Source organism: Ammodytes marinus, assembly GCF_949987685.1.
Source record: "Ammodytes marinus genome assembly, chromosome: 21".
Classification (NCBI taxonomy): Eukaryota; Metazoa; Chordata; class Actinopteri; order Uranoscopiformes; family Ammodytidae; genus Ammodytes; species Ammodytes marinus.
This window is the reverse complement of record NC_137225.1, coordinates 26058227-26080393: the sequence shown is the minus strand read 5'-3', so window position 1 is coordinate 26080393 and position 22167 is coordinate 26058227. Positions and strand designations below refer to the sequence as shown.

The 22167-nt window shown below is 40.9% G+C and overlaps 1 protein-coding gene and 1 long non-coding RNA gene across 3 annotated transcripts in view; one reads left to right on the top strand and one right to left on the bottom strand.

Annotated features, from left to right (window-relative positions):
* The window catches only part of LOC307267617 (NACHT, LRR and PYD domains-containing protein 3-like), a 133303-nt gene that overhangs the window by 35975 nt on the left and 75161 nt on the right, over nucleotides 1-22167 (top strand). The window lies entirely within an intron of this gene.
* Nucleotides 978-11028, bottom strand: LOC307267642. Of its 2 annotated transcripts, XR_013845415.1 has the most exons (7): nucleotides 10712-11028; nucleotides 10143-10272; nucleotides 2358-2526; nucleotides 2107-2222; nucleotides 1895-1995; nucleotides 1565-1761; nucleotides 978-1430 (listed from the first exon to the last, which is right to left on the bottom strand). It is a non-coding gene; the product is annotated as an uncharacterized lncRNA (long non-coding RNA). The 2 variants fall into 2 exon arrangements; XR_013845414.1 differs by having other exon boundaries at nucleotides 10143-11028.

Genomic DNA, 22167 nt, shown 5'->3' with positions numbered 1-22167 from the left:
TTATGTGGAAGGTTTTGGTGTATTTTTACACCAGTTCTACACTGTAACAGTTGGTTTCCCCACTCTGCCTCTGAACATTCCGTCCCATCCGGATCCCATTATAAATTTAGAAAGAGGTTGAAAAAAGCTTAAAACTAAAACTGTGTTTGTTCAAAGACAGTTGAAGATTTTAAAAAGTTGAATAAGAATTTAATAGCTGTAATTAATGTGAATTGTTTAACGTTTGAATGGAGTCTCTAGCTGAAAAAATGCGGGAGGAGATAGGTTTCAAAGCAGAGGAAGTTTTAGCGGTTTGGAATGCTGCTCCTATCCGCTTCAATGTTAAATAATTTTTGTTTAATTGCTATTAATTATGAAGTTATTAATTTTTTTGAAATTTTTGAATGAAAGCAGACATGTGGAAAATGGGCTGAATATGAGGATAGTTGAAGGAAGTTTGTGGAATGAAGCATGTTGAAGATATGGACGTGCATGAAAAGCGGGCGGAATAATAAGAATAAGAATAATAAATGCGGTGAATATCAAAGCTGTGAATGCTTTCAGCATTCACACCAACTAGAAATGCAATTCCTGAAGAAATTGCGGTGTGAATGCTGCGCTGTACTGCGCTGCACTGTTTTTCTTTGATTACATCTCTTCTGTTGCTCAATTCATGCTCAGCTGCTGATTATATAATGGATACGTCAACAAGACTGAACATTTTTAAATAATAAGCCTATTGTTAACATTCATTCTACAAGTGACCCACAGAAACTGAGAGAAATCTCCATCTGCTGGATGTCACACTTAATTATGCTTAAATTATGGATGATTATAGCATTAGTTTTTTTGGCTCCCCCTGGAGGAGGGAAAACTGTTATAAAACAACTTCAAAATTAAGAATTTGAAAATGGTTAAATTAATATGAATTGTACTGAGACGTTGAATAATGCCCACCTTCAAGTTAAATCAGATATAGTCTGTTAGAATATTTCAGCTAATTCACAATTTATTAAAGTGTTATTGGTACATCACAAATGTTAACCGCATAGAAAAAGGAAAAAATAAAAATCTGCGGATATAATATTTACAGTGTTGCTTTCTTCATCAGCCTTACACCCTCAAAGCATGTCAGGAAAAACTTCTTAAAAACCCTTATAAGGGAAAAAAATAATTGAAGAAACCTTTAGGTAGGCCAAGTCTAAGAGGGATCTCCTACCGAGACGGCTGGGCATGAAATACTAGTTCTGGTTTGAATCTGTGATTGTCTGAAAGTCTTGTGCACAGTGTAGCTACTGTGGATGACACAATGTGTATCTGTGTATGGTGGTTAGTGGAAAGGAAACTCTCTTTTTCAGAAGTCATTCTTCAAGTGGCCAGATGAGGAAGGGCAGCGACTGTTTCTGAGTTGAGCAGTTTGAGGTCCAGAAGTAGACTCCCAAAGGAAATTGCTGTAAAGAAGATCAACAAGAGACAAATGTTTTACAATAAGACCAAATAATTTGTTATATATGCATTTAATCACTTACATAAGAAGCAAGGTCAAATGTTATAGTAAAAAAAGCATTGACAATTATCTACTTACATGCTCAGTACAGAGTGGAGCAGCACTGCCTGCCTCTTTCCTGCTCTTCCTCAGTACATATGATTATGTGTATTAGGAGATGGCATCAGAAGCTCTGCAGACGATCCTGTCTCTCCTTTGAGATGGTTGGTCATGTGGCCATCTGGATGGACAGCCACAGGAAGCATCTTTGTCGAGTTGAGGCCTCCAGGATACTGCTGCAGAAGATGAAAATGTAAATGTATATATGAGAGGGAACACATGTTATAATACAATAGTCATTAAAAATCACATGTAGAACAAACAAGTTCAAATGTTTGATTAAAAAAGCATCAAATATAATCTACTTACATTTTTGAAGCAGAGAATTGAAAGCTCAGCAAAGAGTCACAGAGTTGAAGTGTCTTTAACTGCCTTGAGTTGACCTCTCCATGATGCTGAAGACTCTCAGCCTGGCACAGATCAAGTGAGAAAAGATCAGAAGCAATTGATAATTTGATTTTTTTTTCACATTGTGAGGGTTTGAGGTGCAGCTGCAATTTCGATTTAGAACGTGTACTTACAAAAAAGCATTGTTCCAGCTCAAGATGGCCACACAGGTTGTTTGCCACTGGTTTTTTCTGTTGCCCCAGTATCACCACGTTTCCTCGGTGCAGATTCATATTTTCCACCTCTCAGCCTGAAAACCAAATGTGAATTTTTTTGTTACTCACAGTAAATACTGACGACAGTGACAACAACCAAATCAGTCTAGACATGAAGAGTTATGCAAGCTTTGATACAGCATTAACATAAAACATATGTAGTTACATACTTGGCACTGTTCCAGAGAACTATGAAGGGCGATGAAGACCTCTGTGGTTGGTCTCTCTCTGCCTTGAGTAGATGTCTCTCACGTCTATTGTGAAGCACAATGTTGGTGTTTCAAGACCTCTGGTGTCATGTCTGAGCTGAAGGGCCTCCCTAGTGACAACTGTGAGGCACTTATGTAGACAAATATACAGACAAAAATGTATTTAGTAAATAGGAGTCATGTAGAGTGCAGCAGGAGCAATAATGAATCATAACAACTTCCCACAATTACTGTTAACAATGAGTTATGTTTTAGTTACCTGCACTTATTTGCAGTGTCCTGTCTGTGAACACTTCTCTGGACTGCCATTATATTATATTATATATTGAGAGAATAGTTTATTCACAAATTTAAAAGGTCAACTTTCTTCAATACGTGGCAGCTGCATTATTTAATAAGCTTTGCCGCTCAGGAAAATATAATTGAATATTTTGTCATCTTTGAATGTTTTCGAGTGAGATTGTCCCTCCATCCCTCCCTCCCTCCCAGCCTGTAAAAGGCTGGAACAGCCGAAGCAGATTTTACAGCTTGGCTGATGAGGACAATCCCACCCACAAACTAATGTCAGTATTTTTCTGTATTAAGTTTTGTTCAAGTAATATGTTGAGAAATCGATAACTATGAAATCTGATCCTTTTCATAATAAGATGTTGACTTACAATCCATCAATGCATTACAACATTCTTAGTTATGTTAGTCTGCAATAGTCACCAAGGCTATACTCTCAATTTACATTTCGATTATTTCTGAGGTTAGTGTACAGAACACAGGATTGTTGAAATGTCAACTTTCTTCAATACCTAGCAGTTGGTTTATTTAAGCTTTGCTGCTCAAGAAAACATAATTTAATATTTTGTCGTTGTTGCAATTCAGGTAGAAATAGTTGAATATTTTTCTTTGAATGTTTTCGAGTGAGATTGTCCCTCCATCCCTCCCTCCCTCCCAGCCTGTAAAAGGCTGGAACAGCCGAAGCAGATGTTACAGCTTGGCTGATAAGGACAATCCCACCCACAAACTAATGTCAGTATTTTTCTGTATTAAGTTTTGTTCAAAATATAAATATAAAGAATATGTTGAGAAATCAATAACTACAAACTCTAATCCTTTTCATCATAAGACATTGACTTAGAATCATCAATGTATTACACAATTCTTAGTTATGTTACACTTTGAAATGGTTACCAAGGCTATATTAACATTTAGATTATTTCTGAGGTTAGTGTACAGAACACAGGATTGTGGTAGCTGTAGTAAGTTTGGAGCACACCAGAATGCAGACAGCACTGTGGTCGAGAGATGTAAATGTGGTCCAAGAGTGTATTTTTGTCGGTGGTAGCGGCTGTGATAAGTTGCTCGTAACCTTTTGACTGAAACAGTTCAAGGATGGGCTTGCTTTCTCTGGACAACAGATTTTCATTAAAATCTCCGCAGACTATGATCGGATGGTGATCCATAATTTCTAGCGAATCCAAGAGGCTTTGCAAGTTGGATAGGAATGAGCGCATGCTGTAGGTTGGAGGCTTGTAAACAGCAGCAATCAGCGCATTGAATGGAGCTTCAAGCTTGACAACTGTAAACTCAATATCTGTAGCATTTTGAATGTACTGCTTTTCACGGACTTGGATATGGTTTTTTACATAGATAGCGACCCCGCCACCATTTTTGCGACCCATGTCAGGGCAGTTTGTGTACGAGACATTTCGGTTGCGATTAAACATCTTGTACCCGTCTAAATGGAGACTTTGGGCGACAAATGATCCTTGTAAGTGAGTTTCTGTTAGACAGAGGACGTCTGCAAGGTGAAGTTCATGGTGACTCTTGATATCAGCGATGTGAGAAGGAAGTCCTTCTGTGTTGTGGTGGATGACGGTGAGAACATCTGGCCTGTTTAATGTCGCTGTGACATTCAGTAGAGGCATTAAATGTTCAAATGAAGCTTCTGCCATGGCTGCAAGACCTATTTTGACTTGTGGATTGGCATATATTTTTGTCTCGTCAAAATCTAGAACATGTAGTCCACTGAGGGAAGTAACTCTGCTGAGAGCAACATAGGCCATGCCTGGTTCAAAGATGGTTTTTAGTGAGACTGCAGCTGAGGACCTTGTCATGCCTTGAACCTTGTGTATTGTACAAGCAAATGCAAGTTTTAAAGGAAACTGCCTGCGAACCACTCCCTTTTGCTTCAGTAGTTTTTCTTCCTGTCTATCAATGTAGACAATATTATCAGCTGCACTGCTATTGCTGGGATTTCTTGCCACATCGAGTTCCAGACCAAGTTTGTTGACGTGTGAAGCACTACCCTCATCACTGGTCACTATTTTCGCAATACATGCAAATGTTCCATTGCAGAGACCAGACTGCACGTCGATATTTCTGGTTAGCATGACACGAGCGCCTAAAGCAACTTTAATTGAGTCAGGTAACTCTTTATTGTCCCCTTTCAAAGGTGTAGCTTGTATCGCCATTCTACCAGTTCTGGGATCTTTTCGATAGTCGTCTGCATCTATCCTTATGATGTCAGAGTGAAACAACTCTAGTGATGTTGAATTATGTGCATCAACCTGTTTATTTGTAGCATAAACATGAAGTATGTCTTTTGGACAGTGTGCAGGATCAGTGATAGCCTGTGAAAGCAAAGCTTTGTCTTGGTCGGATAATGCTTCTTCCTTCTCTTTAACGCGGATGCGGTTCAGCATCTCAGCAAATGGGACATCATCTTTCTGACGCATAATCTCGGTCAACGTGATAATCTGAAATTGGTCGCGCCAGAGGTCGATCTGAGTTGGATCATAGACACACAACGGTTTAGACTGTCTCACAGGAGGGAGCTGATTGAAATCACCCACGGCGAGGACACACATTCCACCAAAAGGTCTCTGATTTCCTTTGATTTGTTTCAATCTGGCATCGACATAGGCAAAGAGATACTTTGAGCACATGGAGATTTCATCAATGATGAGTATCTCTGTATTTGAAAGCTCTGCCCTGACTTCATCTAGTTTATTCCCAAGGCCAATGAACGGAGGCTTTAAACTTCTTGGCAGCTTGAGGAGACAATGTAGTGTTGTGCCCGATATGTTAAAGGCCGCAGTGCCAGTAAATGCGGTTAACAGGACGGTAGGTTTGGAAATGTCAGACTCCTCTGCATTACGAGGAAGTGTACGCAATATTTTGGATGCTTCTGCGTGGATGCATTTGATAAGATGAGACTTGCCTGTTCCAGCACCACCGTTAATGAAATAGAAGAACGGTTCCACATTTAAACCACAGACGCGTTTTATGCTCCAGTCTCTGATGGCGTAGAAAACGGATGCTTGCTTCTGGTTTAAGTTTTGATACATTTGCCGCAACATTGCAGGATCTATCTCCGGGGCTTCTCTCATGATGGCAACTTCTGGTCTGTTTTCTGACCTCAGATTATAGTCTGGCACGTTCTCTTGCACGTTATCCTCATCAGCTGGTCTGGCTTCAAGTTCCTCAATGCATTCCAACCTTTGCAGTTCACATTCGGGAGCCAGATTACTCCATTCGTTTATTATAACACCATTCTGTTCAAAGTCTGCGATGGCGCTGTCAATGTCTTCCCTGTGTTTCTCATATTTCTCTCGGTTTCGTTTCACAACACAAGACACCATCTCAGGGTGCTCTGTACCTGGTATCCAAACTCTGGCACGGTCGTGGAAGGACTGGTAGGTGGGATAGTTTCTTGTTTTTAGCTCTGTCTCTGAGCGATAGGGGACATAAAGCTTAAGCAATGAGCCGTGAAATTCCTCAGGATTCTTCTCCTGTGAGAAACAACGATATTTAATAACAGCGGGTTTACCGTTTGTTCTTCTCTGAACGAATCCCATCTGATTCAGTAGGGGCAGTACGTTGGGACCTTTTGCCTGTTTGCCATAGACGATTCTACAAGTGGAAACAAAATCGGCCAAGCACATTGCCTCAAAGTCTGGAGTTTCTGGTCTGCATTGATACTTGTCAGGTAATCCGTTCATCCACAAATTAACCGAGTCTGGTGTTCTGTTCTCGAGGAAGGACATGGGGTAACTCATTTTTAGCGCGTTGTCATCAGTCTGTACAAATATGACCTTGCGTGAACACTGTTTCATGCGTAGACCACATGCACGGGCCACACACTCTTGAGCACTGACCTCTCTTTTCTTAGAGTACGCCTGCATTACCAGTTTCATCTCATCGCTCTCATTTACATTTTCATGACTTGAATTTTCAATCATTGATTTGAGGTATTCACTTAAACCGTGTTCAGCTTTGCTGATGTAGCTGCAGATGTACATGATACACGAGTAAGGGTTGAGAATGAACTGTATATCTAAATTAGCATCCCAGGCTTCAAGGAGGGCAGGATTGTATCCATTTACCCACGAGTCTTTTGGATCACGCTTTAGAACCACCTCACTTGCTTTGGCTTTAATACACAGGCATTCTATGTATTCCTCAACCGTTAGGTCACATGACGACAACATCTGCTCCAAAGTCAGAGATGCGCTCTCAGCTACATCGTTTAAGCGGTTTAGTGCTTTGAGCTTTCTTATTGCCACCAACTCTCTCTCATCTTCATCTTCCAATACTTTAGATCGTATTATCATGGTTTCTGGGGCTGGGATTTTAGGAAATCCAAAACGGCAGTTGGCATTGGAATATTTAACACATGTCTTTGAATGTGTTTTGCTGTGCATCTGAACTTCTGTAACTTTTTTGTGCAGTTCAGGTTGTGTGTTTGGATCAGGCAACTGAGCTGTGATGTACTTGGAAACGAAATCACAAACCGTCTGATCCGAGTCTTCCTCAAACACAGGAGCTCCTTCTACCCATACGAGACAGTGTATGTGTGGGCTTCCACGGTGCTGAAATTCCAATCTCAAAAACCAGTCCACCACTTTACCGATGGGTTGAGCAGGTGACAGTATCAAATCTCTGAACAGAGCCTCAACACGTTTGTCAAAAAGTCGCATACAGGTCACCGGGTTTGATCTTAAGATGGATGCTTTCGCCTCCCAATCGAGTGCATCAACGTTCACTTGTTCGCCTTGTTGAGCTTTAATGGCTGTAATAACCTCCTTCCAGCGCATTTCAGCAGCAGAAAATGTAAGAAAGAATGTTGGCGTCCCCATCTGTCTAATCATAGCAAACAAGTCTTTGGTTGTCTTCTCCCAAAAGGCGGGGGAGCCTCTTAGTGGTGTCATGAACCGGATTGCATCTTTGTTACGCACAAGTTTTTCAACCTCATGCTTGTTCTGCAACATTGCATTGGTTATTTTGCGACCATCTCGTGTAAAAGGTTTTGCTTTACGCAGCTGTATTGACATGCTGGAAGTGGCCTGATATATCTCGGATACAAATTGAGCGAAGAAGAGGTAGTTTGTATCCCTAGCAAAACGGTCGTCCACACAGCAAAGTCTAGCTTTGAAATAACTGCAGGGTGTTAATGTTTTGGGACGGTTTTCGTCTAGAGTGTTTTGACCAGTGGGAAACTGAACGGGAAAAGCCATTGCCTCTAGGTTAGGAGTTTTGAAAAAGCTTACTGGTTTGTTTCCCTCAGCGGGTGCAACCGAGTAGATTCCCTCACTAAAACTTAATATTTCATCTGTCAAATCAGTTGGTTGTAGACATGACTCGAGAGCAACGGCGCCATTAGGTTCATCACTCTCCTGTTCAATATGTTCAGACTGCTGCTGTGGTTGCTGACCATCAGACAACTGACTATTTGTATCCTGTTCATCGTTCTCAGAATCAATTTCTGGCTCACAGAGTGCATCGTTCTCAAAGGTGTCAATTTCCATCATATCTTCTACATTATAGTCCGTATCATCCATGTTTTCCTCATCCAAGTCATTAGCTTCCTCATCAATTAATGGGTCACAAAGCTCTTCCTCATCTCGGATTGTTATGTCAGTGTACTGCGGATGGACCTCCTTTAGTTTGCACAAAGCCCTCACTAGTTTAGTCCATGTTACACTTTGGTAAAGTTGATGGCCGGTATAGCACAATTTCCTCTTAAGTTTAACTCTCATGACCTGAGATTCACTTCTTAGTCTCGGTAAGGCATTTACCGTTTCTTGTACTTCTGATGGGACGCAGACCAAGTTTCCGCAAATTTGGCGTTGACCTCCTTTCGGTAGTGGTATAATTTTGGCGAATGTTATGCATTTGGAAATGAGATGCCTCTCCAAAATGTTCAAATCACAAAGTTCAGTGGGAATATCTGCCAGCTCTAGATTATTAGCCATGGAAAGTGGTGGCATACTTCCAGTTTTAAGGTGCTCGTGGCAAGTGTGACAGATCCACTCCTTTTTTCTTTCATCTGGTACTGTGCATTGTTGTGCATTTTGACACTCATCAGTACAAACATGAACAAACTTCCCTGTCAGGCAGGTTTGAGCAACAAGTGGATTTGTATTGTACTTTGATCTATCGCAACATCTCACTTGATTTGGAAACAATGCCCGACAGCAGACCGTGCAGCCATGTATCGGTGCTTTTTTTATATTGGATCGAAAAACCTCTATAGCATCTCTCATCTGAATGTCTTCCATTACATCTCTAATGAGACTGTCATCCATAGAATCTCTCATCAGACCGTCATCCCTTTGGTTTTGCCTTCTCTGCATGCGTCTGTATTTTTGTCTTATTCTCATTGCACAATTCATGCGATGAGTCATTCCAAATGCACGATTGTTTTGGTATTTGTTTCTCATGCGTTGTCTCATTGTTTCTTTTTGTCTGGATCTAAATGCAGGGTCCTTTGCATAACGAGTGGTTACATGAGACTTTTGAGTTTGTCTGAAAAGAGCATTTACGTGATAGCGGGTGCATATGTATGACCTCTTCTTCTGCTTGAAGCTTTCGCTTTGCCTGTAACGTTTTGTAGTATATGACCTCTGCTTCTGCTTGAAGCTTTCGCTTTGCCTGTAACGGTTGGTTATATACAACATCTTCTTCTGCTTGAAGCTTTCGCTTTGCCTGTAACGTTTTGTAGTATATGACTTCTGCTTCTGCTTAAAGTCGTTGTCTTGATTGTAACGTTTTGTCAAGTAAAGCTTCTGCCTCTGCTGGAATGTAGAATCGTGTTGATAGCGAGAACGTATGTAGGACATCTTTCTTTCTCTGTATGAAACAGTTGTATGGGATTGCGTATGTTTGTTAACACATTTATCTTTAGCATACCTTTCCCTCTGTTTACTTTTTCTTTTCATTTGTCGAATTTCTGCTCTTCTGATTTTTTCAGCGGTTTTGTCAGGTTTGGCTTTTGCCTTCTCCAAAGCCTTAGCTCTTCTTCTATACTTGGCCCTTTCATGTTTGGCGAGTTTAGATAGTTTAGGCATCTGTTGGTTAGTTTGTGGATCATCATTTGCATCTGATGTAATGTTAGCAGAGGGTGTGCACTCTGTAACTGAGCATGATGGCAAATACATGTCACTTTCAGTGTCTGTAACACTGGAAATAGTGTTAAGGTTCTCCTCCCCCATATGTGAAACAGCAATGTCTGCAGTAGAGTGTACTGGTGCTACATTTTCAGCAACAGATAATTCATGCTCACTGTTGAAAACCACAGGAATAAGCTCATAAGGAGCATCAGGGCTGGTGCCCAACATAGTGAAGCTTGTGATAATTTTTGTTATCAGATCACTTAAATGTGTACAAGTACACATGACTGCCGTACCAGTACCATCTGGGCCAGTGGGAAAGCCATCGCGGCGTCTGGTGTGTGGGTCAAAAAAGCCATACCTTCCTTGCTGGTCTCGGAAAACAGCGATGCACAGAGAACTCATGATCAGCAGAGCATTTACCCCGGATGACAAACACTGGAGTCTGGCTGCAAGGTTGATGGAAACGGCTGCAAGGTCGATGGAGTCGCCTACAGCAGGAGCAGATACAAAAGTTCCATACATTGAGTCACACTTTGTCATTATGTGCTGCAGTCTGTAGCCCAAAACAACCTCAGGAATTTCTTCAATATTCAAGTGTCTGTGAACCATCCTTCCATCTTCAATCAACTGTGCCACTATAAGTGAATACATGTCATGGCCTCTATCTAAAACAAGATCAAGTTCTGCACTTTGGAGGTGATGTAACTCATGCAGGTAAGCTAGAAATGCTACAGAGTTACAGGTGCACTGACTGTTTTTGGAGTCATGGTACATAGGATGGTTCTGGCTGCGAGATGCCAACACACATGTGACATTAGAATTAGAAGGCTCAGAAACATTTACTTCTCTGTTGTTGCGAGGTTGAACATTATCTACATGTTGAGCTTCTGTTGAGTGTAGAAACTCACTTAACTTAAGCCAGCGTACCTTTGATGCTTGAGACTGCTTCCCCTTTCTAGGCATGGTCACAGGTAACCCCACTTGTTTTTTTCTTTATCCAAGTCACACACAAAGTTCAAAATGCTTCAATACATTCGGGTTTCCAAGGCCAAACAGCCACGACTTCAACGTTGGAAGCGTCAATTGCTTCAGATGAAACCCCTCAATAGGCCCCCCTCAACGTTGGAAGCGTCAATTGCTTCAGATGAAACCCCTCAATAGGCCCCCCTCAACGTTGGAAGCGTCAATTGCTTCAGATGAAACCCCTCAATAGGCCCCCCTCAACGTTGGAAGCGTCAATTGCTTCAGCGTGAAAAACAGGGAGAGAGAAAGAAGCAAGAGACAAAAGATGGAGCAGAACAGAGGATAGAAGGGTTAGGGGGTTGGGATGGGAGAAACAGGATGGACTTCAGGGCCAATCGTCTTCTTCTAATGCATGTGAAACAGAGAGGAGACAACAATCAGTAATATAATGTGCACACGGTACATAGCTTGCTCAGCCATTAGAGGTGCAATACCCTCTTTTGCAATTAATCAGCAGTGTTCTGTTGACATTTTTGCACATGGAATTAGGGCGGGGCGATATGGGCTAATTTTTTTAATCTTTTCCATCTTCTGTTAATCTGTAAACTGGGAACACTAATTATGACTCATTACAACCACTAAATAATTGTTTATCACAACTAACCCCCTACAGATAGCAGCATCACTTTACATGCAGAACAGGTTTTGCTCTAATAGTATGTTTTTATTTTATAAAAAAATATATAGGAAAATTTACTTTTCATAGACTTTTAGTTAATTGTTCACAATAAACGGTGTACACCTCCCTTGGTGCTGCCTTGGACCTATTATAAGAGGATGCCCATAATAAATGTAGTGCCGTGCCGTGGTTGTGTGACGTCGGACCGGAGTAATCGCTCGCATGCGTAGCCTACTTCTCATAAGCATGGACCTACAGTATCTCACAAAAGTGAGTACACCACATTTCTTCAAATATTTCATTATATCTTTCCATGGGACAACACTAAATAAATGACACTTTGATACAATGTAAAGTAGTCAGTGTACAGCTTGTATAAGAGTGTAAATTTACTGTCCCCTCAAAATAACTCCACACACCATCGCCATTAATGTCTAAACAAAAGTGAGTACACCCCTAGGAAAATGTCCAAATTGGGCCCAAAGTGTCAATATTTTGTGTGGCCACCATTATTTACCCTAAAGATACAGCCAGATCTACTATGAAATGGTTTGCCATTGATGTGCCACTTTGTGTTGGTGTATCACATAAAATCCCAATAAAATTCATTTACGTATGTGGTTTTAACGTGACAAAATGTGAAAAATTTCAAGGAGTATGAATACTTTTGCAAGCCACTGCATGTTCTAATGTTGTGTTGTAATGTTTATTATGTCAGGTAAAGAGTGAGGATAAAGTTGAGTAAAAAGCTGTTACACTGACGTTAGTGATTATTTATACTTTTTGCCTTAGAAACAGTCAAACCAGGCGAGAACTGACCTCGCCTGGTTTGACTGTCTACATTTTAAAAAATCATACTTTTATATAAACAAGGCCCAGGGTTCGACATAACGTATAGCCCGATGGCCCGGGGCCAGTAAAATCATATGCAGGGCAAGTTGATTGGCCAGTCACTGTCCCGCCCGGGCCAGTGACTGGCCAATCACAGTTCAGTATCTTTTTGTAGACTACATCATGGTTCATTGAAATGCGCGTTCAGAGTCGTAATGAAAGCAGTGTTTATTTAAGACTCAATATAATAAACCTAATATAAAATATATTTTTTAATGAAAGGCCAGTGGACAACCGATGCGTGGGCGTTTTGACAGGCGGATCAACAAGCGGTTGCACTCTCGCTCCGTTGGCAGAGCTGCCTACCGTCCGCCTGCGAGTCGACAAATCAATCGACTTACTCTGCCCCCTTTCTTTCTTCCCACAGCAGAGGTTGAGGTGCAGAAAATGATAACTGCGCTTTTCCTTTATCTGCCGCCGTAATGTTACAGTATTTGCATCCAAGCCCCAATGGTAATACAAATGAGAGGCGTTATTTAAACGCTGTGAATGCGTCTCCGGTGATTGTGTCGGTTGTAGACAGAAACGAACGGAGGGACTCCGCTCACTGTACAGTTCCTATAGTCGCGCAGTTTGGCACTGTGTTTTCAGGCTCGAGACATTCAATCAGATCGCGGAAGTCTTTCCCATTGAAATCGCTAACGGGGAAAATATCCCCGGTTATTATTTTAGCCACAAACCACAGTTCATCTGCGCGGCGGCTCACTCGCTGGCGAGATCACACGGTGAAACGCTGCTGTGATCAGACGAAGGCATTGTGTGTTTCTAAGGTGATTTAACGTCATAGTCTTAGACGAGCGTTTAACATTATGCTGCATATTTTGCACTGCATTGTTTTTTATCAATAGTTTGAAAAAATGGTCCCACACCGGACTCTTATATGTGAAGCTGACACTTCATGGAGAAGTGACACTCCTGCAGCGCGCTCACGACCAGACGTGAACTCACATACACGGTGAAATCTCCCATTAAAAAAACGGCATAACCCACTGATTTTCGGATTTCTATTCTATTTTTAAAGTCAACTTGAGCGCAAGTGGAAAACCGGTCATTCGGTCGACACATTCACATCCCTAATGCATATAGAGAAAGTAATAAAAACAGCCTACCACACCACAAAGAATGATCAGACCTTCATCTCTTATTTTTTTTAAATGTTTGAACATGACTTCTGCAGGTGAACTATTCATTAAACTGCCCAAATTCAAGAATAAAAACAACCATCAAACTACTGGACTTTAAAATACTTGCCGACTCTTTCAACATACTTTCAGTTGTAGGCTTCTAATTCAATATGTTTGCCTGGTTTTATATTATGTGTATGAGCAATATCAACATTTCATATAATTAACTAAAAGAAAAATAACCAAATCTAAAGGGAATATCTATACTGTTACAGTATAGATATTCCCTTTCGATCTGGTTATCTTTCTTTATTTTTCTAATACAGGTATTATAATTATTGACACTAAATTATGAAGAAAAAAAAAGTGTGTGCAGGGCCAGTGAAAATATACAAGGGGCCAGTAAAACTCGGATCCACTGGCCCGGCGGGCCAGTAGGAAAAAAAAGTTATGTTGAACCCTGAAGGCCTGTTGGCCCTAAATTCCAAAACTAAGGGAAATATTTGTGGTAATGGGTTGGACTCAAGTCAGACTAAAGGTGTAATACCTAATTGATTGCTAATGTATACTTTAGGCTTGAAAAAAACAAACCATTTGGGGTCAATATGACCCCAGAGGACCAAGGGTGTAAGCCAGTCAAAGTACATTACGAGGGATAAATCAAAAAGATAAGATATATGCTCTCTTTTCTAATTGTGGCTTTAATAGTTGAGCATACTTACAGTACAAGCCTTCTCTATAGAACAACTTGTCAGTGAAGTATGACGGCAATAATCACAAACTTAATATCCATTCATTAATGTAATCGAGGCATAATTTAAAATGAATTGTGATAGTGATTTGAGGTCAAAAAGTCCAGTACATTAGACATTGTTTTCACATATATTCATTCATAAATGGTGCTTAACCACATCAAAATTCTGTCAATGTAAGGTTTATATTACTCACCAATCACCAAGCGCTGATTCTTCTCTTTGTCTGAAAGATGGAAACAAGATGTTAGACTTTATGTATAGCTATATCTGCCTCAATAAGGGCCACAGCTGCCTAGGCCTTTTAACTGGCAGTGGAAAACTGAGCCACACACAAGCGCTGGGGCAATGTAGTTATGTATCCAATGGGGATATGAGGATTAGCTGCCTTAGCTGGTTTCTATTTATTCTGTTACTAACATGACTTTATACTTTACCATTCTCAAGCTTGTTAGATGCTTCACCGAAAAAGGCAACACTATTTTTTGATAGTATTTTTTTATTTATAACATTAAAAAAGACTGTATTCATTTTGTTTTGTTAAAACTTTGGACGCATAAACATTGGCTAATTTGCATATTTATTCAAACATTTCAGAAAATAATTATATTATAAAAAATAATTGTTTGAATGTAAGTAATCTACTGGTAAAGTAGTCTTCTACAAAACGTATTCTAGGGATGTTTTGGGTTATAATAAATCACAACTAGAATTTGCCCATCTGGACATTTTGGGACTTGGCCGCCGAAGAGGCACAGCGAGCGAAGCTGCAGCGAGCCTGTCTGTCATCGTTGCTAGACAATAGTAGCCAGCCCCATAGCTAACTTCCTCAAAAGCAAAAAAAAAAAAAACGATTTACCCAAGCATTATTGTTCCTTCCGAGGTCGCGTTATGGTTCTAATGTTGTATTATGATTTAAGGGAAAGACAAATGAAATGATACATTTCCAGCTGTCTCAATACTGTGCTTGCGTTCACTTCTGAGTTAGCTTCCAAGCAACAGCACGTAGCCTAAAGCTAGTATATCCTGAGTCATCATAGGCAACTTCAAGGCTAGCAGTGTCTCTACTTAGCTAGTTAACTCATGCGCTGCGGCCTCCCCCATAACAATTTAACAGCCGGCTCAAAGCAGTTTCACCGCTGACCTGCTGTAGCAGTCCGACAGTGAACATAAGAACATTTCTTACACAGTGGGAATTATTTATTCTTCTTCAGTGGGGGATATTTAATATCTAGCTTTAGCAATAACGCTAAAGGCTGTACGGCCGTTAGCTTCATAACCTACTTTACCATAACAATGTCGGACCAGAAAGGCATAAAGGCTTTAGTACCTCTAATGTGTAACAAGTCATCACGTTATTAAATAATTAATATTAATTTTAAACCACTCAGCCGTCTTTTTATACAGTTATAGTTGTCAGTTAAGAGACACGTCTACTCACCGCAAAGACCAGAGGAGAACTGTACAGTACGATGACGTGCGTTCACGGACACTCGGAAAATTCCAGTCAAATATAGATAGCTTAAGAAATGCGACATCGTGTGTGTACAGACACGAAAAAGCAGGTGTGTGTACGTACACACACCTGCTGCTTTTTCAAACACTTTCATAGACGTGCTTATCATAAATTGTATTAAAATGAATGCATGGTTAAAGTGTCAATTAATTGAGCCCTTGGATTTCCTACTGCAAATGAATGCAGCCTCATCGATTACGAATTCACCAACTGCTTCTGCTGTGCAGTAGGCGTGTGTGTAATTTATCAATCATTAATAAAAGCACAACCATCATAAGCACAAACACGATTTAATTAACACACTTTAACAATAAACCAGACGTCTGTTGACACCCTTTGACGTTGTCACAGCTGATCGAAACCTACACAGCTGCAGTGTCTAATTTCAGCCGTTGGGAGCCGTTGGGATCCCAACGGCTGTTTTCGCAACGCTCTACCTGCTGCAGCTCCTCCCTCCGAACGACAGCTAAGCGCGTTCATGTTGCACCCAACGCACCTAGTGTCTCCCCCCCATCCCCGATATATTTATTCCCCTAATCAACCTTGGCCGACCCGACACAACAGCGATCATGTCCGCACAAAAACAACAACCACATGGCCAACAATTGTGCCAAAAGACAAATTAACAGCAACTAAACGGAACAAATAGCCTTAAAACAGCATTGCAGATTCACACAAACAGCAAGGGAGCACCATACCAAACACATTTACAGCACCATTGTGTGCACGGCAGTACAAAATAAAGGCAAGTATCCTACATTACCCTACCTGGCTGTGACGGGACCGTGGCTGGCGTAGATACACCGGTGCTTCGTTGTACTTTTCGTGAAAGTTCCCCGGACTTAGCAGTAATGTTTCGGTTCATTATGGAGGTGGTGGCTGCACACAACCGGAGTGGAGCGTGCCGGTTGTAGCTTCGCTGGAGACGGGGAAGCCAGTTGGACGGCGCCGGGGGTTAGCAGCAGTCTAGCCGGCCAGCAGGTGAACACTGTCGGGTAGCGGTGTAGCAGGGAGGCGGCGTCCTCCGCGATTGACAGCAATCCGCGAGCGCAGGTAAGCGTCCAGGAGAGCTGGCAGGGTGGCAGCGGACCAGTCCGAACTGGTGTGCTTCGTGGGGCACACCGGCGCAGGCTATCCAGCCACAGTGCGGAGAGGAGCCACGGGAGTCCCGTGCAGGCGGAGCTAGCTTCTGGCTAACGCGTCAACCGGGTGAGTTAACTAATGCTATCCGACCGGTGCTAACTTGGTTTATCAGCTAAAGCACAGCCAAAGGAAGCCCATTCTCCTGGCTCACTTTCCACACGTCTCGGCTTCATACAGCAACAGCCGCCCGACTACATTTCCTCCTCGGTGTTTCTCAGTCTCTGTGTACACACTGTCCTCCCACCGTGTTAGTTGTTGGTATCCGGGGAATGGTAAATTGAGGGTTCGTTGCATAGATAGTATAGTATAGATAGTTCGTTGGTGAAGACATTGCTATTCGCTGTCTGCCTTAGTAGGGCCAAACAGTAGTTTCAGACTGCTAGGGTCGTGAACGCTCACGCAACTGACGCATCAACGTCGTTGCCAAGTGAACAGACAGTCCCACAGCCAATAAGAACGGAGTATCTGAGCCTGCTCTGATTGGTCAAAATTAACATGAGCGGTGGCAATTTTAGGGGGCAGCACACAGAGGCAGGGGGGAGCAAAGTGATGAAAAAATATTTTCAGACTACTTCACCTACATATAGCTGAATGGCTATTATGACAGTTTTGCCAAATATTACAGTGAAAAAATTAGACACTGCAGCATAGGTGAATAATACAATGTATAAAAAAAATTGTATTATTTGGAATGTTGGTTCTCTACAATCATATGAGGTCATCTTTGAGTCATGATTGACATGTGTGCAAAGTTTACCTGCACTTTAAATTCTAAAAATGTCTTACTCCGGGGAGGTCTCGAACGTCATTTTCTTCTCGCAACTCTGTCACCGAGAACTTTGTTCTTTCTTCTCGCGGAGTATGTTACAGGCTTTAAGGGATTGGAGTTTTGAGTCAAAGACAGGTGCACGTGCCAATGGTGTCACCATGGTGACAGAGAGCTAATCAGTGTCAAGTGTAAACAGCTGCTAATCTACACACGTACAGACACTTCTGTCCCCAACCAGATCACACAGACAGAGGTTTTAAATGAACGCATAAGTCTAAACTGCTGCCTGAGGACGACCTAGAGAGAGAATGTATATGAATCAGCTAAAGGACTATGAAGATGTGGAAAAGTAATATAGTCTTAAGTATGAACAGTAGTGAATTGTTGAACTCTAATAGGAATGTTGTTGAATATTTAAAAATGTCTAGATCAAATTATAATTGAAAGACATGAAAAAAAAAATTATGAATACAAAATATTGTATTGAAAAGTTGAACAAAAGTGGAAAAACTAAAGGTTTATAAAGTCGAAGTTTATAAAGGTCATACTTGTGTAAAATAAGTTTAAAAGGAGATGAGTTTTTTTTTTAATTATCTATTTCAAATAGCCTACACAATGGTATGACTGCAGCAAGACAAACTATGCAATTAATATTAGATATTATTGCATATTTAATCAAGTAAATAAATTACTATTTCATTTAGAACTGTGCCATATCTCTCCTCTTCACCCCAAAGCCCAAAAAACATTAGGATTAAAAAAAGACAGTGCCTCACCAGCCATAAACCTCACTGCACGTCTCTTCACATTCACACTCTCTCACTCACACACACACACACACACACACACACACACACACACACACACACACACACACACACACACACACACACACACACACACACACGGACTCTCTCACTCACACAAACACACACACAGTTTCACATGGGATGTTACTGGTTTCTATGGCAACAGTTGATGACAGTGTCTTCAGTTATTTTGGTCCTGTAATACACTGATATGCAGCAGTTGGTTGGACACCATTTAGCTTGGAAGCCCAAAACTTCCATTGTGTAGGTTCGATTGCTTCAGTAGTCACATCTATGCGACCGGCAGAATATGTCTTTTTTGGGTGTAATAAACCTTTAAATATCTCTGAAGTTATGAATTTTATGAAAAAATTGTGAATTATGGAAATGTGCTCCCATGCAAGACGAACATGGGACAATTTGAATCCTTAAAAGGAGTTGAAAAGTTGAATATATAGAGGTTTGAATAACATTTCTTGCTGAAATTATGAAGAAGTTGAAAGACATGGATACAAATCTTAAAACTGTGAAATAGTAATTGAATAGACTTGGAGCTAAACTACCTTGATGGCTTGAATTTATATGAATCAGCTAAAGGAGTATGAAGATGTGGAAAAGTAAGAAACAGTCTTAAATATGAACAGTAGTGAATTGTTTAACTGTTATAGGAATGATGTTGAATATTTAAAAATGTCTAGATAAAATTACAATTGAAAGACATGAAAAACAATGTATGTGTGAAATAGGCCTTCAAAGAGCAGAGTGTTTGCCCCATTTCAACTGTGCCTCTCCGAACTGTCTAATAAAGCGGAAAAAAGAAGAAAAAAAATCTAGAAAAAAAGTGAAATTGCCCTTTAATGGGCAGAGTGAGTCACCAAGGTGAGTGTATGTCTTATTGAGGGTCTGTGATCAGGCAGAAATCCCACCTTTTAGAGGCCTCAGAGAGGTAATTTCATCCAAAACGTCACCTCAAACCGCTGCCTCTAACTGACGGACCCTGAGTCTAACTGACAAAATTATTTTATTGTCAGAACCAGAAGAATCTGATGAAGACACAGTGTGAAGATTGTGCCTGTAATGTGAAGAATATGAGAACCAGAGCATTTTAAAGGTGTGGTACAGTCTGCCTTTCTCCAGAAATGTCATGTCTCAGTTATCAAGGCGGCAGTTGGTTGGACACCATTTAGCTTGGAAGCCCAGACCTCCCATTGTGTAGGTCCGATTGCTTCAGTAGTCACATCTATGCGACCGGCAGAATATGTCCTACCTTTTGATGTAAAAATTATCCACGTAGGGTTTAATTTGTGGGAGTGAGAGGCAGTTATGTGGAAGGTTTTGGTGTATTTTTACACCAGTTCTACACTGTAACAGTTGGTTTCCCCACTCTGCCTCTGAACATTCCGTCCCATCCGGATCCCATTATAAATTTAGAAAGAGGTTGAAAAAAGCTTAAAACTAAAACTGTGTTTGTTCAAAGACAGTTGAAGATTTTAAAAAGTTGAATAAGAATTTAATAGCTGTAATTAATGTGAATTGTTTAACGTTTGAATGGAGTCTCTAGCTGAAAAAATGCGGGAGGAGATAGGTTTCAAAGCAGAGGAAGTTTTAGCGGTTTGGAATGCTGCTCCCATCCGCTTCAATGTTAAATAATTTTTGTTTAATTGCTATTAATTATGAAGTTATTAATTTTTTTGAAATTTTTGAATGAAAGCAGACATGTGGAAAATGGGCTGAATATGAGGATAGTTGAAGGAAGTTTGTGGAATGAAGCATGTTGAAGATATGGACGTGCATGAAAAGCGGGCGGAATAATAAGAATAAGAATAACTAGAAATGCAATTCCTGAAGAAATTGCGGTGTGAATGCTGCGCTGCTGCTGAATAAACTTCACTGCTGAATGTTGATGAAGAACGAAGGATGAATATATCTGAATGAACAGAATGGTTGAACAATAGAATGTTTGAAAAATGTGGAATATTTGGAAGTTTGAATGGACTTTTCAGATGAATTTATGAATTAATTATGACCTTAAACTATGATAAATGTTATCAGTTCATCTTTGAGTCAGAATCAACATTTTGCAAAATTTGAAGAAAAACCGTGGAAGCGTTCATAAAATACTGCAGTCACAAAAGGCAATGTCACAGTGACCTTTAAATTTGACCTTTGAACTCCTATGAGGTCATTAGTGAGTCATAATCAACATATGTGCACATTTTTAAGAAAATCTGTGTAAGTCTAAAATTAAGCGCCAGCCGGGATTTGAACCGCCGACCTTTGTATTTCAGGGTTAATCGACTATGCACTCTTCCACCCACAGTTAGTATGACTCCTGTTCCCAGTCAGACGTCGCCTGGCATTCCCAGCGCTGGCAAATTAAATTTGCTGCGCGTGTTGGTCTGGACACGCTCCGTTGAAGCTTTATCAAGAAAACCAGAAATCTGGCTGGTGGTTTCAATTGGTTCTATCTAATATGGGCGCGCCAGAGCCCCTTATATGGTGCTCCGGGGAGGACGTAACCGGATGACGACAGTGACGTGCATGCGACGTCGAAGCCGTGACAGTAAACATCAAAGATGGCTGCGGATATGTTGTGTGAGTTTGAGACTGCTTTGGCCGCGACCCTTTACGATTTGGAAGACGGCACTCAAATCTTTCATTAGCAAGTAAGTGGAATGTTCTGTTTTGCCGACCGACCACGGCAAACGTTTAATTTAACAGTTGAACAGCTGTTTGCTAAACGAAAGGGGCTTACGTCACCTTGTGCATCGCTCTGATTGGTTGTAGTGCTATCCAACTGCGTGCAGTGTCATTTGAAATGCACGAGTAGGAGCCGCCCCTTGAGTTGGAAATTACTATTGATCGTGGCCAGACCCTCTATCGTTCAAGATATCAGGGTCTGGATTTCCAGGCTAAGTCAGATGCACATTTAGCAGGATAAAATTTGATGGCAAACACTTATCTTGAACCTGTGACCTTTGAGACCACAATCCAAAGCACTTTCCAGTACACCACCAGATTTGTGTTATAAGGAGGAGAGGAGGTGATATTTTAAAAGGTAAGACTGAAAGACTTGCCCTGGTCAGACGGAAACGGAGAAACCTAGTGAGACACTAGTTTGTTCAGTGTTTATTTCTCACCATAAAATAAAATTTCACCACATTATTATTTTAAACCGCAATATTCAAATTTGATAATACCTATCACTTTACCTTCAAGTCCCAGTTATTTTATGATAAACCTGTACACAAAACATTTCAGAAAGGATATTGATGATAATCTTATTGACCTCTTAAGATAGAGAAGATGGCATAATCAAATCAACAAGTGTAAAACAACATGTTTGTTCGAATATATGTTACATTGTAGGCTACCCTCTATGCATATGCATACCAATAACTGTGTCAGACACCTGTCAAAAGTAGGGCTGGAGCCTCCATCGATGCAGATCTTCTTTTGAATATTGTGTAGGAAACCCAGATGCATTTTAGACCCTTAGTGCCAAATTTCCTGGATTGCGTGAAGTTGAACCAAGCAAATTTTCCATGTAAGGTCAATGGTCATGCTGCTACACGGCCTGTCCCTGTCCCTGTAGTCCGCTCAGTGTAACGGGAGGCCAGAGGGCGGTGCCTGATACTATCCGGTTACTTTGAGGGAACCTGGCCAATCAGAGCAGACCCCCTCTGTTCAAACAGAGGGCAGTTGTATTTAGTCTCTAAACAGAATGTTTAGGGGCA